Raw genomic sequence first — 19,504 nt, 5'->3', positions numbered from 1 at the left:
GGAGGATATGATCCATGTAAACCCATGTAGGTTTACGTGGGTTGTAGGAGATTCTGAGGAACAGGTGTTCCAGTCAATGTTGAAGTCCCTGAGAACAATGGTTTCTTGGGGATAGGTACTGGATAACCAATGGAGGATGTCTTCTAGTGTGTTTGTGTTATTACCTGGGGGATTGTAGCCACAGATTATGTTTATACATTTGTTTTTGTTAATTTGCAGTCTGGTTATAATAATTTCTGCATTATTAACCTGGGGTGGTTGTAAGGAGCCCTTAGTAACATTCAGTGTAGTTTTATAAAGTATAGCTACCCACTACGTCTCCTAGTATGATGGTCTAATTAGAGTATGTTGTACCCTGGTGGTAATACCTCATTATCTGTAGTTGCAGGTATTAGCCAAGTTTCTGTTAGACATAATATATCAGGGGAGTGAACTGCCAAAAGGGCATGCAGGTTATGGACCTTATTATTTACGCTTCTCATATTTAAGTGGCAGACCAGAAATGAATTTGGGGATCTATTTGAAGGTATTATGTTAGGGGAATTAGTAGTTTGGGAGCTAAAGTCAGCAGGTGAGGATGGGCTGGGGTTAGGGTGGATGTCTCCATCCATTCTGAAGTTGTGTTGTAAGCTAACTATGAGTTTTAGGATTTTGATTATCAGCTTTTGATGGTGTTTGTTTTTGGGGATGATATAGCTGGATCTAATAGGTTGATAGTTTTTAGGGGTTAAGGATTTAGTTGTGAGGGGAATTGTGAAGTTTTCCGTGTTTGATACTATTGGGGTGGTAGTTTGGGTCTTTGGGTAGTAGAATCCTAGGTAATGTTGATTTACATACCTCAAAAAGGCACTAGTGAAAATCTGAAATGGGCCAAACTGTGTATGAGCTCAGGGCAACCATTTCTACCAAAGGTAACTATAAATCCTTCTTCATCTAAATTGAAGCTAATATGTAGCAGCCAAGTAAGTCCTGAGCGTGTCTGCAATAACAATATTCACTCAGTATTCTAGATGATTCTTAGTTAATCTCAGTAATTGGATAGACAGCCATAAATATTCCTCAGGTTATCCTGTGAAGCCTTTATAGATGAAGGGGTGCACAATACTGAATATTAGAAATCAAGGGTCTTCTTCGGCGAGGCTTACAATAGTTCTGCCAACTGCTTCCTAGTATCAACCTATGAACTTATGACCTTATCCAAAGGACAGCACCTCAGATATGCAACACTCCCTTATGCTGCAATACAATGTCACTTCTGAAAAATACATCCAAGCACATTATATGAGAATGGATTCCATAATTTTCTGATCTTCTGGCATCAGATATGACTAAGCTAATGTTGAGTCGTTGACAGTGTACAGATTAATAAAAACATCATACCTAACAATAGCATTCATAATGCAATGGGGAGCGTCTCCTCTAGTCAATTTCACTTTTAGTCCTGCCTATAAGTCTTATCATTTGATTGTAAACAGGCAGCCATAACTATTGTAATCACAAAATTCTAGAATGGTGTACGATGGTGCTGGTGGAACAGGTACTTAGCTCAACGTATTTCCCATTTATGGAGCAGGCTGCAAGCAGAGTGTTTCCCTGGCAAACTTTAAAAGCATGTCTGGATGACTGCATTAGTGATCACAAACTTTCACATAAGATATGTCAAGAAAATCTTTTTATGGTGGAACTTTGTACTGAGTGCTGTGGCTAAGCTTCTCAGTGGTCTCATTGTCTAAACACTTAGTACAAGCCTATGAACCTGTTACAGATGGCACCTAATTATTTTTAGAAAAGCCTATCAATAAGTAAAAAGGGTGCAGTTACTTTCAACTATGGTCTTACACCATCTTTGCTTAAAATTAATATGGACATGAAGTTTAAGAAATACTGATAAATTGATTTGGAGGTCTCATGTGATGAGCTGACATTATTCTGAGATGTGGACTTGCGTGAAAGAGACATACGACATATATGTATGAATAATACCCTAAAATTGTGCATCTTTAACCTGCTGTACTGTATATCAGGAAATGTGCTTGAGGATATGAACATAATAATGCAGAGCACACAGGAAAATACTTTTTTTAAATCATACTAAACCTTTTTTCAGTCTCAGTTATTAATAGTCAAGTGATGTAATTTGAAGATGTCAGATGAGAAAAATCTGTCATTTCTCCAGGTGTCTTAGTAATTTCAAACATAGAGGTTTGGGGGTTGGCATAATGGTTAAGGTGTTTACCTCACAGGCACAAGATACAGGATTTGATTCTGACCTTTGAGGGAAATTTGGTTAGGCTTAAAATGACCCACAACAGCAGCTAGCCTGGTACGTATCTATCAATCAAAAGAAATATACCAATGTCCCCTGTATAATGAAGAATTCTCATACTGGCACTAACACCTGTCACTTGTCCCTCTACACTTAGAAGACAAGCAGGAGGGGTAGTTCATTTAAGATGCTTTATTATATAGAAACACATCAGGATAGACAACAGCACGAGTAACTAGAAACAAACTGATAGAGTTTACACACGTGTGTGCTTACATTTCATCAGCTAACTACAAAATGGCACTCTGGCTTGCACGTGCCCAGTACTCAATGCACTTGTACATGCCCCCCAGGAGGTTTCTTAAAGAGACATACACACATATTGATCTACACTACCTACAAGTATAAGTCAATAAAAAAACTTCACTAATGATACCAAACACACACTCATTTTAACATTAGGCTACCAATGAAAAATAAGAAATGTATTTAATAACTAGAATTCCACATTTTTCCTACAACAATAACAAATGAACCTTTGATGCTTTCCATAAATCCAGAAGAAATATGTACAGCCCTGTACGTCTGGTGAGATACTTCCTCCTTCTACTGGATAAGTGTGGTTCTTAAGCCATCCTAAGACAATTAAACACAATGTTAAGCCCTTCTGTAACCATGGCAACCATGGCAAACAAAATCAACAAACTATAAGCATCTGCTTTTGCAAAAAGGCTAGATCAGGTTACCATGAACTGACTTCTCCATGCTGCCAAGTTTCTCACACTAAAGCAATATTTTAAGAACCATCAGATGAATATTATTAAGTAGCTTGCGTGGGTTTCGTCCAAGTGCTCCAGCTTCCTTGAAAATTCTAAACACCTGCAGTAAGTGGATCGGGCACTCTAAATTAGCCATAGGTGTGAGCGTGCCTGCGAGTGTGTGGTGTGGAAGAATTGCCAAGGTAGGGTTAGCCGCCAGGTGGTGTAAACCTTAGCTCTAGATGATTGTGACTGTTGAAGTGACACCCTGACTCCATGTACAAAAAAAATGGGAAAGGAGGTCGTGGATGGATGGATGAGTGGATGAACTGAAATGAATAATACTAAATCAGTAATATTGCAAAGGAGACAATATACTTTTCTTCTTTAATCATTATTTTATATGCAACACAAGCTTTTGTATATTTAAGTATACTTTTTTATCTGGCATCTACCAGAAAGTTTGGCATTTTGCAAAGGCTATTAATAGTCTCTTGACCAGACTCCTATTCTTACCTTCCCCCCTACCTGTACCATCTACGTTTGTCACTTTCACTCTGTTCTGTTCCCCACCCACTTACCATAGTAGCTCCTAAGGATACCCTCTCTTACTAGCACACCTACTTGGGCTTTTGCCACACCCTAACCTCCCAAGACCTCCCTGCCCCATCTCCTCCCACACTACCTCATATCCTTCCCAAAACGCTTAAAGGTGGGCTGTCCTGCGTGGCGCCATCTTTATTATCCTGACTTTTCACCTGGCTGCTGTGTATCCCTGGCCTCATTAGGACTGCTTCTTACCAATGTAAGTGTTTTATTTCTGAGGGCTCTAAGTTCATTTATTTGTATTATTGCTGCTGTAGTGCTTACTGTCAGTATGTTTCTGTGGGTTCCATGATTGTTTGTCTGTTTATTACCTGCTGCAGTGCTAGGTTAAATGTATGCATAATCTGTACTCTTTCTGCTAAAGAACCCATACACAGCTCATTGTTGATTGATTCTAAAGCACTAATTGTAGTACTTCATAGGCTGAACCCCCTTTAGCTGTGTCTGCGATTTCTTATGAGGGAAAGTCGCCACATCACATTTACTTTTAGCTGTTTATGAAAGTGATACTATTATATGTTTCAAGTGGTATATCGCTTTTATTTCTCTCCATTAGTTATGAAAGCGCTCTTCATCTAAACACTAATCTGAGCTTCCTGTAACTTCCAGCTCCATTGATATTGAGCTGTAACATGTGATCATCAGCATGGCCACTTTATGCTACTGTGCTTGAACTTCCATCAGTAGCATTGTCTTTAAGACTTAGCACGCTGTCTTAAATTCATCTGCCAACTTTTTAACATTAAATTTATTTAGTTGGAAACTCTGTATAACTGACTAGTTGGACCAGTTGCATATTTGGTGATCACCATGTGGCTTTAAGGTACGCCACTCACATAGCCTCTATAACGTAGAGCTGTTAAAAACGTTACCCGGCTGATTCCACACTGCGCGTTTGCCTGGCTGCATGTAAGTACCTTGCCCTATTTATTTTCCACTCCTTTTTTCACAAATAAGTATTACATGTTACTTAGATAGCAGTGTCATTAACTTGCCTTGGCCTATAGCAAGAGCCTTGCTCTAACTGTGTATCTCCACTCAGAGAGATGACTATGACAGTGATATAATTGCTGCCTAGCTGTCTGTTTTATTTAACTGTTCCACCTCTTGTATTCCTTTTCACTCGTAGAGGAGGCTACAGTTAATGCCTAACGCTGCCTACCCACGAGTGCTTTTTAACTGCCTGAACCCTTGTTGTCTGAGACAGTCTAGCATATGTAGTGCTGTTCCCACTTTAGGGTCCGACCTATCACTAGTTTTTCCCCTCTATTTTGGACAGTAACCACATTACTGTGAGTTTATGACACATACTAATGCGCTGAAACTGTTAGCTGACATTGAATGTTCTACAAGATAATATTGTCAACAAAGTTTAACTTTGGATTGTGTATACTGTCTGTTTTCTACAAAATATTTAACAGCCTAATTCCTATAGCTTAAAGAATTGTAGTATTGTTTTGGCTGTGCTACCCTATTGTCTGGAACTGTTTCTTTATCTGACTTGTTGCAGTTTTTTCCATTTACTTGATACCATATTTTGTGTACCTGCTTGCTAACCACTATGTCCCTGACTCTATTAATTCTGATCTGATATGACCTAAAAAAATAGTAATGTTTTATGATGTTACTCACTGCTTTTACTCTAATCATAATATTAGTATGTGTTTAATACTGGGTCTTGCTTAATACCCGCAAGTATTTAGTCAGGACTAGACTATAGTATGAGCCTTTGGCATCTAGACATAAACAGAGTAGTATTGCTAAGCTTTTCTTATAGAGTGAATGTGTTAAATGATTTTATTATTGTGATATTTGTCTAATAACCTAAACTATCTTTGCCTAATTGCTGTGTCCATAGCTGCCTTTTTGTGCTTAATTTGCTTTTTTCTTCTCTCTAACCTACCCAGCTTTCAACCCTTAACCTGCTGTAGACTTGTGAATCCTCCTGCCTGCCCTATAAGGACCCCCCTCAAAACAAAAGGCAGCCATCTCATCTGCAAGGAAGTTATAATCCTACTCTCAAAACTCCTCCAGCTAAAGAAACAGTGAAAGTATGTTTGTCCTCTCATATAGGCTCTGAAGCTGAATTGTATATTTTAAAAGAATACAAACAAATATCTGTAGTCTAGTGTTCTGCGTAAAACCTCCCTCTTGAGCCAGATACCCAGCAGCCATACCCCCCAACTACCCCAGAAAAACCTTGTCTTTGTTTTCATCGTACACACTAGCTGTGTTCTACTCCTCCTTTCCCTCTCTCTTATTGCTGCCTATAGTTGGATCCTTTGACCACTAAGTGGCGCCCTATACCAGGCCTCTGGAATATCTCCTAACTCTCACCCTACTTTTATTACTAAAGTCCACTCTGTACCTTTATTGGTGTATCTGACTATGCTATCTTGTCCCTCTCCCTCCATCTATTGACTTTGCTCAGTCCTTATCCCTTGTCAATGTATAACATAAACTTATGCTCCCTCTTACCTGGAACTTCCAACTGCTCCACAGTAATCTGCAGCTAACAGATTGACTCTGGGAGCTCACCAGTCACTTGCTCTAACCTGCTCCGTTTGCCCTGCAGGCTTACTCTGCTCCCCTACCCTACCCCCAAATCTCACCCACCCCAAGTGCATCTAAATGTATACTTCTGTGGCCACTCCCCTCTATCCTGTGTCAACCTATAGCCTACTCTATCTTGTTACATAACAGTTAAACTCCTAATTATTTACTACCTCCCATTACCTAATCCTCCTTTTATAGCCCCACCCATTAGCTTTCCTTTTGACTGTACATTTATCCCACTGCTTACCTTTCCTGTCACCTCACTATGCCTATCCCAGACATTCCTAAACTCTTTAACTTGTTCCTTTATCTTATAATTCTCCCCACTCTATTTATATCACATATCCTCACCAGTTATGAATATCCTAACCTTACTAGATTTCAACATCCCCTAAAACAAACAACTCCACTCTCTCTTCTATCCCCTTCAATCCACTGCAACATAACATCCTCATCATCCTACCTTCTACCTCTGTTTCACAAGCTTAATTACACTAGGTACCTCCAACTTAGAAAACTTTACTCCCATTTCTGTAAACTCTCAAAACACTCACATACTCCACAACAACACCTACTGCTACATGGTGACATTCATCCAAATCCAGGCCCAAACAACACCATCCCTGATCCCCAACCTCTCCACCCCACTAGCTCTTATACCCCAATTAGTGGCCCCAACTCTCTTCTCATAGGTCACCTCAATATTTGTAGCATAAACAACAAAATTACACAACTACATGCTCTGTTAGGTTTATGTTCATTTGACATCCTATGTCTAACAGAAACTTGGCTCAAGCCAGTAACCAAGGACAATGATATAATACCACCTGGATATAATATCCTGAGACTAGATCATCCAAACAAAAAGGGTGATGGATTAGCAATATTGTACAAATCTGAATTACAAATCACAACAGCAGATACCCAAGCTCCATCTCCAAACAATTCTGAAATTTTAATTACTAAACTCCAGATTAATGCAAAAAAAATCCCTATATATTATTTGTGCCTATATCCCTCCAGGTAATAACATTAATACTCTTGAAAATGCTCTAAGCTGGCTCTCCACATCCTTTCCACAAGAAACCATACTCCTTGGAGATTTTAATATTGATTGGAATTCTTGTACCTCAGCCAAACCAACTAATCACATAAACCTCTATGGCTTCTATCAAACCATCACCTCTCCCACCAGAATGCACAAACCTAGCAATAAACAAAGCACATTAGACTGGATATTAGTTAATAGCAATCCTCTCTCATATAAAACAGGTACACTGCCTGATGATATTAGTGACCATGCCCTTACCTTTATAACTAGACACAAGACCAGTATTCCCAGCCAAATTATCCTTAGAACTACCCAGAACAAGAAAAATCTAAACCTAGACAGCTACCAAGCTGAGCTCAAAGCATGCAACTGGTCACGCCTAAAATACTTACCACTTGATGCGGTGTCTTACTTTAACTCCAAATTCTTGAAAATTCTTGAACACCATGCCCCCTCTCGTACAGTCAGAATTAGGAACAAACCAGCTCCTTGGCTCTCCAAAGAGACCCGGCACAAAATGCTACAAAGAAATAAGACTTGGTCCAAATGGAGATTTACTAAAGACCCGACTGACCTCCACAACTACAAACAACTTAGAAATGCTACAAAGAAACTAATTATTCTTGACAAAACAAAATATTACCATAAACTCCAAAACAAACAACAAAAAAATCCACAAAGATTCTGGTCAGATATTAACAGGCTACTCTATCCAGAACACTCCAAAACCCCTACCCCCTCTAACCTGACTCAGAACTCTCCTATCCAAATTGCAGATACATTTAACAAATTTTTCTCTGAAACTGTTAAATCATTAGCAAATATCTTATCCCCAGCTAGTGCCACTTTAGCACCCTCAACAGCCAATAAACCTCCTGCATTTACTCTTCAACCAGTTCCAACATCACTAGTCCATACACTTCTTCATAAACTTAAACCTTGTACACCAGCTGACCTCCTCCCAGCCAAATATCTCCAAATGGCAGCTGGTGTACTAGCCTACCCTATTTCCATCTTAATAAACAGAACCATTACAGAAAGTTCCATCCCTTCTCTATGGAAAGTCTCTCATATAATTCCACTGCATAAGGGTGGTAACTCAACTGAACTGTCTAACTTCCGACCTATAGCCCTACTCTCTCCTTTAGCAAACATCATGGAGAAATGTATCCACTGGCAGCTACTTGATCATCTCCTACAAAACAATCTGCTGGCTGACTGTCAGCATGGCTTTAGACCATTCCACAGCACTACAACTGCACTTTTATCCTTCTCTGACTGTATTAATAAACATTGTGATAACAACTTGCTTTCCTCTGCTCTCTTTATAGACCTCTCTAAAGCCTTTGACATGGTGAATCATCAATTAATGTTAGATACACTACAATCTCTTTCCTTAGATACTCAGGCACTCAAATCGTTTAAGTCCTATTTAGGTAACAGACAACAAGCAGTCCTCTGGGGCAATAACTTATCCACTCAGCTCCCAATCACCCTGGGGGTCCCACAAGGCTCCATTCTGGGACCTCTCCTCTTTTCTATCTTTATTAATGATCTGAAAACTACCCTTCCTCAAACCACCTGCATACAATATGCCGACGACTCAACATTAATCTGTGCTGCAGCCTCTTTGGCTGAACTACAGTCCCAGTACCCAAAAAGTACTTACCTTAGTTGAAAATTGGTTCCAACAATGCTGTCTCCTCCTCAACCCAAAAAAACAAAACTATTACTGTTCACTCCCACAGAGAAGTCTGCCCCTATTAATTTCACAGTTACATTTAATAACAGCACTTTAATAGCACCCAACACAACTGCCAAACTCTTAGGAGTAACAATTGACCACAATCTTAACTATGACACTCACATAAACTTAACCATCAAAGCAGTTAATAGAAAACTTGGTTTCTTCTACAGGCTTAAAACCCTTTCTTACACCCTCTGCCAGAACTACTATTGCACAAACCCATCTAATCTCCACCCTACTCTATGCCTCCCTCATTTATACCAACCTATCCAAAACTAATCTAAACAGTCTACCTCCTTTAATAACATTACCAGATTTGCCACAGGCTCCCCTTCTTGAACCCCTCAGTGCCAAAACCTGAAACAGCTAGGATGGTTGGAATTTGAAAACCAGGTTCTTCTTCAAGAACTTACCATCACTCACAAGGCCCTGTACCATCCCACTAATACCCCTGTACTCTGTAACCTCATTAGTCCTTATAAAAATCTTAAAACTCTGCGTTCAGCAAATAAGTTACTAGTAGCCACCCATAAATCCAGTAACAAATCTGGTGACAGCCTTTTTACTAACTTTGTTGGAAACACCTGGAACAAGCTTCCAAACAATCTAACTTGCCTTACATCTACACCACTTTTCAGGAACCAGTTAAGAGCCTTCCTTAAATCTCAGTGGTTATGTACATGTACTAAACCAGAGTGATACCCCCACCTCTTGCTAAACCACCTTTAAACCTACCTCAACTGTTATATCTGTTCATATGTCCTTCACTTTTTATTCAGGAAACATTACAATTTTTCTAGTTTAATCTAGCTTTTTCTATCCCTTCCTGAACTACTACATAATCCAGACTAACCTTTTAGAGATTGCATATTATCCCAAAAACTGTGAGTATTTATGAACATAAGACGTTTTACAGATAATAGTTATTAGTTTTACTCTCTCTTTATGTCTGACCTGCTGCTCTAAATCTACCATACCTTCCTTCTATAGTTACTTCTACTGCTCTTAACCTCACTACACTTACTATCTTAGACCAAATGTATGGTAAGTGTTGTTATTTTTACAAATTATTGTATTGTTGTAATGTTTTTCTTTAAGTAGATGCTTAGTATCTTTAGTCACTTTGTATAATCCTGTTTGGAGCTTTTCTCCCCGAGCCTCTACTGAAAATGGACATATATTCAGATAGACTAGCCCGGTCAACAAATGTAAAATAAATAATAAATAAAATAAAATAGTCCCTTTCTTGTAGTTACAAAAGGATAAGACAAATTAGCTGGAAAACTCTATAAGGGATGTTACATGAGAAGAGGAAAATAACACCACTTTACACCCCCCACTATTTATTTGACATATCAAGACCCCCCCTAATGCAACCAATTCACATAAAGGGTGAACATCCCATATTCCAGACATAAGACTTTGTTATAAGTGGGTGATGGTTCTGTGACAGCAGTATTTCTTGCTAAACCATAGAAAACTGAGAGCATCAAATTTAGAACAGTGTGTCAAACTACACTGTCATTAAATCAAGAACCACTGTAATAAACTCTGATTTGTACATCTACATGTTCCAAGAAGGCCAGATTTATATTTCAGTCATGTTTATCTTAAGTAACTGTGAGTTTGTTTCTTTAAATTCTGCTTGTATTTTGATATAGTAATTTAGTATTTCTTAAATGGAAAGCAAAAATCTAATTAATTGGGAGGAAACCAACATTGGATTGTTACATGGTAATATTTTAATAAATCAGCTCTTTTATTCCTATACAGATTACATCAAATTAGGGGTCTGAACATTTTCATCACTAACAACTATACACAAATCTAATAAACATCTACTCAAGTAATTATTGGAAATCCAGCCAGCTATGACAATGGGATAGTAGCTCTTCAATCGCTGATAGGACACACTCTACATCGTGACTATTTTTGGAGCTGCTAGATATGGTCTACACATATTCATTATGGGTCAAATTAGTTCCTAATTTTCAAGTGAAAACTCCTAATATGTTCTTGTCTTAGTCACGCTTGTGTTCTTTACTAAATATCAGAAAATGCTTGTAAATGTCTCAAAAACAAGTCCCATGACTTTAAATTGTTTTTTTGAAATCTCTCTTTGAAATTGTATTACACTGGAATAGAGACTGACTCTATCACATGACTCAGATATGGTCTTAAATAGGTTTTCCATCTCCTAACATGAAATGTCGCTGTAACTTTTATTATGTAAGAGGCAGCACAATTTATATAATGGGACAGAGTTCTCCATGTACTCCTGTCTAGGTTAAAACATTATAATTCTAATATCTCTATTCATCAGTCTTTTTTTATTTATTTTTGATCACAAGCTAGTGACCAATTCCACTATTATATGTTTACTTAACATAGTCTGTGACATTCTAAAATATATTAAAGAAGAGAAAACTGTGATATTTCTGTTAAATAATAATGTTGTTCCCTAGACAGATTAAATCCAAATGCTGAGTTTTTTTTCCTAGCAGATTGCTGTTAATAATGTGCTTCACACCTCCAAAGTGTTGAAAAGGAAACTGATAGTGGCTAAGCACTGTAAGAAAACATATGTCACAATGGTAAAACTTTTGTCTGTTAAATATGCCCTAGTACATTGCCCAGAAATACATAAGCCTCGGTGATGCAGCGGTAGCATTGCTGCCTCACAGCAAGAGGTTCTCTTGTTCGATTCTCAGTGGGAGCGCCTTCTGTGTGAAGTCTGCATGTCCTCCCCACGGTTGAGTGGTGTTCGAAAGACATGCGTAGAATGGGCATGCCTTCGTTGAAGGTTGGGCATTGAGCTGGCACCTCAGCACCCGTAAAAAAATCTACTGCCAATCATTAGCGAACCAGAGTTCTGCTGTGGTGACCCCTAACTGGGAAAAACTGAAATCAGAACAAACATTGCCCAGAAATACAATAACACTAGGCCTTGGTAATACTGGATGGTCAGTGTTAGATACTATAGATGTTTACACACATTTAGATGGTCCACCCTCTCATACTGTAACCACATTTTTTGAGAGAAAGAGAAATGCCTCGAACAATTAAAATGAACCATTCTGGACCTTGATGCAGACCCCATCACCTTTCTACACCTTGATGCAGACCCCATCACCTTTCTACACCTTGATGCACACCCCAACACCTTTCTACACCTTGATGCACACCCCAACACCTTTTAAGCCCTTGGCTGAACTACAAGTGCTACCACCTCATCAATTTTACCTCACAGCCTAAAAACAGATTAGGGTGTGGTTAGAGTTTAACTCCAGAAACCAACTTTGTCAAAAGACTTCTCATCTACTGTTTGTGGATGGTCTAAAATTGTATACTTTATCAAAAGAGAACCTGAAAGCACAACCACAAATGGTCAAAACGTTCTCAAATTATGTAAGAACGATATTTGATACTGATAAATGTGCAGCACCAAGAAAAATACCAGCACGGGACGGGAGGAACGCTGTACAAGGAGCTCGGGCAGGAGGGAGCATAGACATTTGTGGGAATATATGGCAGGATGGGAGGAATGCAGGAACACCGTACAAGGAGCTTGGGCAGGAGGGAGCATACACATTTGTGGGAATATATGGCGGGACGGGAGGAACGCAGGAACGCAGTACAAGGAGCTCGGGCAGGAGGGAGCATAGACATTTGTGGGACTATATGAAGGTTCGGCAACAAAATATGAACAGATGAGAACAAAGATCAGTATGGAGCTAATACTGAAAACTGCTTGGCATGTAGGAATAAAGTCCAAACTATAAATCGATTTGCACTTACTGGTTTAATTTACAGCTCTGGTCTGACAAAGTCATTGAATTAGACAAGAAAACAAAAAAAATGTTTCAGGGTTATCAATGTAAAACCTAGTGCATGCCAAGATTATTCATCCCTTATTCTGAAGGCGGTATGGGTCGAATCTGACGGACATGACTAAATCTGTGGCCACAGAACTGCGCACATATTTGCTGACTTCATCAGATCCAAATATAATGAACGTTATAAATTATGAAGAGAAGAGTCTGACATGACATGTTTGCTTAGTGTAGCAGAAACATTTCCAAATAAAATGGAGAAGGAAATCAAAGTAGAAGCAGACAAAACTCAGACAACAGCTAAAAGTGCCAAAAATAGAAAGAATATAAAGAAAACGAACAGCAGAACGGGAAAGAAAAGTGACAGTCCAAAATACAGTCACAAGTACAGAGATCTTCTGGGCTAAGATCTGATCCAGGAATGGTTAACGAGAGGTGAAATGAAACCAAAAGATGAAAAGTTACTAATAACGGCCCAGAATACTGGACTGCATACACATTAATTTACAGGATCCACTGAAAAAGTAGGAGAAGCAGACAAATGCAGATTCTGTAAAACAGAACAGGAAAAAGTTCCATATCTCATTGCTGAGGGCGATACTGTCAAGACAGAGGGCCGGTGTATTGAAAGGTACAAAAATGTGGCAAGACTGTTGTGAAACTGCTACAATATAGAAATAGCTGAGAAGCATTGGCAACATGAACCACAAAGTGCTAAAGAGAATGGCGAGGTGTATATCACCTGGGATCACCCATTACTAATAGTTCAAAAAACAGATGCAAGAAAACAGATACAGCAGTCTAAGAAAAAATTAGCATGTCTCATTGTAATCACTACACCCAGTGATCACAGCGTCTTACATAAAGACACACATAAAGTCATAAAATATGAGGATTTGCAATCAGAAATGAAGGCAATGTGAAATAAAGACATCCGGACACTTCCAATAGTGTTAAGAGCAATGGGTCTAATAAACAGAATTTAAAGTCATACTTAGATATGCTGCTAATGCATTAACTCCATATAAATCACAGAAAAGACAATTCTAGGCACATTGTAGGTGCTGAGAAGAGCAATTTTTGGCTAACATCAAAGACTGAAACAATACTAATTTCATGGACGCTAACCTTGGTCTGGCTTAGGAATGGGATTCATTCCCCTTATGGTATTAGAAACCCAAAACACTTGGAAAAATTAAACCTAAAAACATTTTAAATATTTATTTATTTATTATTTATTTACAGTTTTTACCAGGAAAGTCCACTGGGCCGAAAATTAGCCCATTTTCAATGGAGGCCTGGGGAGAAAAGCTCCTTCTACGGTTTTACAATAAAAAAAAAATCAACAGTTTGCAATTTATAAATAGCTCGCAAAAATCAACAGCTTGTAAGTTATACATAGTTTAAGAATAAAAACAACAAGCAGAACAGAAATGGTAGGGAAAGCATTTGTGGGATGTGTCAGAGTATTCTAAGAACAAAAAGTAACAGCACATGAAATAGTGGAGATGAGTGGTAGAAGGGCAAGAATGATGAGGCAGAGTAGGGTTGCAGCGGAGGGAGTCAGGTGAGATGAGAACAGGTGAATTCCTGGTGAGAAGAGAGGTGGGAATGGAGCAAGTTCTTAAAGATGGAATGGTTGTAGGTGGTTCGAATGTCAGGAGGAAGGGAATTCCATAGTCATGCTAGGGAGAAAGATAACAGAAGTGTACCAGAGGTATGCATAGGCTTGTACACTTCCAGAAGGTTCTGATTGTTGGACCTAAGTAGTCTAATAGGGGCAATGCATTTTGAGGGTGGAGGACAGTGTGGGACAATTTGAAGGTATGAAGATGAGCTTATGGGCAATAGGGAGGTGAATGTAGGATAGATAAGAAGTTGCAACCAGTTCAAGGAGTGGAAAGCATCGCAATTGTGAGAGGAGGATTTGGATCGGGCATTAAACTTAGAGATTTTATTGTAGCAGGAAGCTAGCTTGGACTTCAAAGAGGACTGAAGATTGGTATGGGGAGAGGCTCCATACAAGAGGAAGGGAATGAGATAGGTAGTAGAGAAGATGTGTTTGGTTGAGGAAGTAAGATAACGACTCTGGCGATATAACATACCCAGTTTTTGATGTGTTTTCCTAATATTAGTTTGTAGGTGGATATTGAACTTTAGTTGATCATCAATAAGAATTCCCAGAAACTTTGAGTGGGGAATTATTTCAACTGGGGTCAAGTTTTGGCTAGTTATAGAGAAAGAGTTATTACCTGTTTTGGTGGATTTGGAGGGGTAAATATCATGATCTTGGATTTTGAAAGGTTGAGAGTGAGGTGATTGTTCAGCATCCAAGACTCAGTGCAAGAGAAGGCATCTTGAGTTAGTTTCATGAGTTTGGGGAGGAATTTGGCAGAGCAGATAATAGTAAATTCATCAGCATATTGCACCAGTTTAACATTTGGAATACAGTGATGAAACCAATTGATGAAGATGTTGAGCAATAAAGGGCCTAGTATCAAACCTTGTGAGAGTGTGAAGGAAGGAAGAGATGCATTTTTTCCATTTGGCAGCTTGCTATCTATTAGAAAGGTAACTGGAAAACCAGTTGATGGAGGAGGAGGAAAGACTGAAATGAAAGAGCTTGGACAGGAGAAGGTTATGTGAAACAGTACTGAACGCTTTGGATAAATCTAGAAGGGTAGATACAATGTTGCCAGAGTCGCGAGCGTGGTTAATGGTTTCAAGAAAGGAGAAGAGGGCATTGCTGCTGCTGTGTCCCTGTCTAAAACCATGCTGTGTGGGGGTCAGCAGTTGATTGTCTAAGAGGTATGGTAGGAGCCGTAGGTGGATACATTTTTCAAGAATTTTAGAATGGTAGAGAAGATGGCTATAGGATGGAATTAGAGAGATCAGTATTGTTGCTTCCTTTGTAGTGGGGAATAAGGAAGGCTTTTTTCCCAGAGGAGGTGCACGAAGGATTCTTGGATGGAACAGTTTGTTAGGATGTTTGTGGGAAAAGTTATGCCATCAGCTGCTAGCTTGAGGAAGTTAGATGGAAGCTCATCTGGGGCATTTGAACATGGTTTCAATTTTTGTAGAAGTTTTTTATGGTAGTAATAGGAATAGGTTTGATGGAGAAAGGGGGGTGTTGAGTAGTGTTTGAGTCAGAGATGGTTGAGTTAATGGTGGGGGACGGGGTCTGGCCTGACATATTATTGGGGAGAGTTGTGGTGAGCTTGGCTATTGAGTCTATAAAGAAGGAGTTAAATTGGGTAGCTAAGGAGAGATCAGAAGAGTTAGGATCTGAGCAGGGGTTGTCTTTTTCACCAGGATGGAAGAGGGCAGAGATACTATTCCATAACTTTTTGGGGTTTGATTTATGATATATCTAGGAAAGATTTTACAGGAAATACTGCAATCAATGTATACTTAAGAATCATATAACTGTTAAAGATGGCATGTTCATTTATCCCAACAGGAAATAAAATTCAATATAATTTTGTATTTGACTATGGAAAGCAGTACCCTTTCTCTGAAGTAGATTTATTTATTGCTTTCAAAGATTGATACCCACAATGCAGTTGGTTCACACACCCTAACACCCACTGCACTCCTTTCACGGGTTTCCATTTTTTTTATTATTTATTTTTATTGTTTGTTTACCGGGGTAGAATACTGATTTCCACTGACCTATTTCAGATGCAGCCCGGGAGCGGTGTCTACTTAAATGATTTCCTCAGAGTCACAAAGTTAAGCAATGAAGGCCGAGGGACTCAAACCCTGGACCACAAGAAACAACTCCTTAACAGTGCCTTAATGCTCTTAAATGCGAGGCCCAATTTTTCAGTTTGTAGCTTAGTAATCCTCTCAAGTGTACCTCATTACGAGGAACGTACCTCATTTGGGGTCTTAAAATGTTCATGTTCCTCGAAGTTCCTCAAAGTTCCACATTGAAAGAATCTGTCACACATTCAGTGTTAGGGATTTTTTAAAGTGAAATCCGTGGTAAATAGAATGGAAATTAATCATATGAATTCATTAAAGGATCTTTTTATAAGTAAAATCTGCATATTTTAATCATGCTATGACCTGCCTAGTTGAAGTTGTTAGTAAGCATTCCACATTTTGCCCATTTGTTCCATATTATGATGGCTAGTGTTCCTCATTTTGGATATGGGAGGTTTAGAGCTATGTTTGTCACCGTTCGGTACTTACGATTATAAAAAAACTAATGGATATTGGTTCAAGTGCGAAATTATAACCCACCAAATGCTATTGGATTACATACTCTTTGCTGTCTTTTGTAAATGTTGGCATCGTTACTATATACGTGCAGAAGCTGAAGTAAAGGGAGTTAAAAGAACTGATTAGCAGTTTTGCTGGTACTTAGTAATTAACTTTATTCAAAAGCTTATAGACAATACAGCCTACCGAGTTCTAAGACTCTGTCCCAGATGCAATAATTGATATATCTGACATGGCTTAGTAACAAATCACGTTGGCTATGGTGTATAGGGTCCTGGGTTTGAGCCTTGCAGAGGCTGTTTGTTTATGTATAAAGATTAGATGGCTTAGTGTAGGTCCCATGACTATCGTTTGCATGGTTCAGGGTTCAACACCTGCGATTTTTGTTTTAACTGCTGCAATCTAAGTTCCTCACCAACTAAGAATCTTCCTCAGCAGTCAGTATATTCTCCCGTTAGCCTAAATGTATCCTCCCAAAGTAAATATTGGCATTGATTAGCTGGGCTGTGGCAGCTACACGTTTCATTCTCCTGCAGTGGCTATGTGGAGAGGTGTGCCATCTCAGTCCTTTGGTACTTTGGTTTTGTACTGAAGTCATGCTTAGTGAGCATTACACCACCTAGAAGCAAATACTGGCTGCATCCAATGTGCTGTCATTCAGGTCCTCTGAGCAGAACAGGCACCCACCAGCCAGAACACTGCAGCTGCTCGCATACAGCCTATCTGGCCAGTAGGTTAAAGCCACAATTCTCCACTGCTATGCTTTAAATATAGCGTTGTGATTTCTGGACTCATATTTTTGCCTTGGTCCTCTTATATTTATTGATTTTCTTTTGATTTCTTCGTAAAGACATATGTAGTCAAGTATATATATATATATATATATATATATATATATATATATATATATATATATATTATTACGTAACTGAAATGAGCGCAAAGATTCATTGTCACTAAGTACCTCTCGACTGTACAGATTTTCACTGAGTGTCCAGATTTTGCCTCCTATTTTTGGTCTGTTCCTCGTAAAATGTGTGGTTTTCTGGATTTTTGTGGCAAATCAGTAATGATTGAAATAACTTAATAATGACAGGTATTTGAGTTTCAGACTTCGTATCCTTCAGAAAAATCATGGTAACGCAAAGTATGTTATTAAAGTAACTTTCTAAGTTTAAAAAGAGCAATACTTAAAAAACTGTCCCTATTTGGGGGGGGGGGGCATTGTCCCCCATTATTTGTAGCTTTGGCCAGATTTTTGGCTAAGAAGTTGAGAACTATGATGGAGTCTAATGTCTGAAGACCTTATATTCCAAAAATAAGAAAGTGTTCCTCTTTTGGGTTTTCAATTGTGTTTTTGCAAAGTCGTCTAAACGTTTAGAATAGATGTTGAAATGTGCGGCAGAGAAACCTATACTGCAGGGGGCGTCAGTGTGTCACGGGAAGCGCGAGCACAGGTTTTCCACACCTGCCTGTGAATAGCTGACTGGGTTACCTTGCTAGTTTGCGTCTAATTTAAAACAAATGGCAAAACGACAAAGCCTTAGGGTATCTCACCTCATTTTATAGCCACAGCCTGTTCCTTATTTAATTTTACTTATAAAAACATTACTGCACACTAACCAAAAGGCCGGTACAGAAAAGTAATTGTATCGAATAAAAAGAAATAACAAACAGCAGTTTATACAATATCTAGTGGTTTGTAAAATTAACCCAGAAAATAACACCAGTCAAGTTTGGAATTAAATTAAACAAAATAGCACACCTTCTTCCTCTTCTGCTTAAATTGTAACTGGAAACTCTCAGTCTTGCAGACTTAAGAAACTGAGGACATTTTCAGCTACCTACACGCCTTTTATAAATACCCATCCATGTTTGCTTTGGCTTCGGATACTCCTATGTAGGTACAGCCAGCAGCATCCACAACTACAACACAGTGTGCGGCTCCTTACCCACCACCTTTCAATGAGTGCATCCTGCTGGGAGAAGGTAGCATCTCCCCTCACTATTCCATGAAATAATAACCATGAAGCAAGACTAACAATGCCACGCCAGTGCCACTAGGGTTGCCACCTGTCCCACTTTGCGAGGGACAGTCCCTCTTTGGGCAGTTGTGTCCTGACAAAAAAATGTAAAAATGGCAAATGTCCTGAGATTTTAGGACAAAATTATTTCCTATATTTTATGTAATAGTTGCATAAAACAGTTATTCTGTATATAAAATACCTAAATATTATAAGAATCAGAATAAGCAACTAAAATGCTACAAGAATAAGCTTTTATTTAGGCAAAAAAGTTAAGTTCTATCCTTTGTACTGACCGTGGGTATGTGTCGGCCTGTAAAATCTGGTGTTTGTACCAAAAATGTCCCACTTTGGCCATTTGAAAAGGTGGGAACCCTACACGCCACCATTAGTTTAACTGAGGGTACGGGTACTAAAGACAGCCCCCCTGCCAAAT

General features: G+C 38.8%; 1 protein-coding gene across 1 annotated transcript in view; it reads right to left on the bottom strand.

Moving 5' to 3' along the window:
* LOC122804749 (keratin, type II cytoskeletal 8-like) overlaps positions 1 to 19,504 on the bottom strand; it is a gene marked incomplete in the record, with an annotated part of 529,113 nt that overhangs the window by 508,490 nt on the left and 1,119 nt on the right.

The sequence above is a fragment of the Protopterus annectens genome, chromosome 6.part0, assembly GCF_019279795.1.
Source record: "Protopterus annectens isolate FY-2018-M chromosome 6.part0, PAN1.0, whole genome shotgun sequence".
NCBI classification, from domain to species: domain Eukaryota; kingdom Metazoa; phylum Chordata; order Ceratodontiformes; family Protopteridae; genus Protopterus; species Protopterus annectens.
The sequence above is the reverse complement of the archived record's forward strand: the minus strand, read 5'-3'. Positions and strand labels throughout refer to the sequence as shown.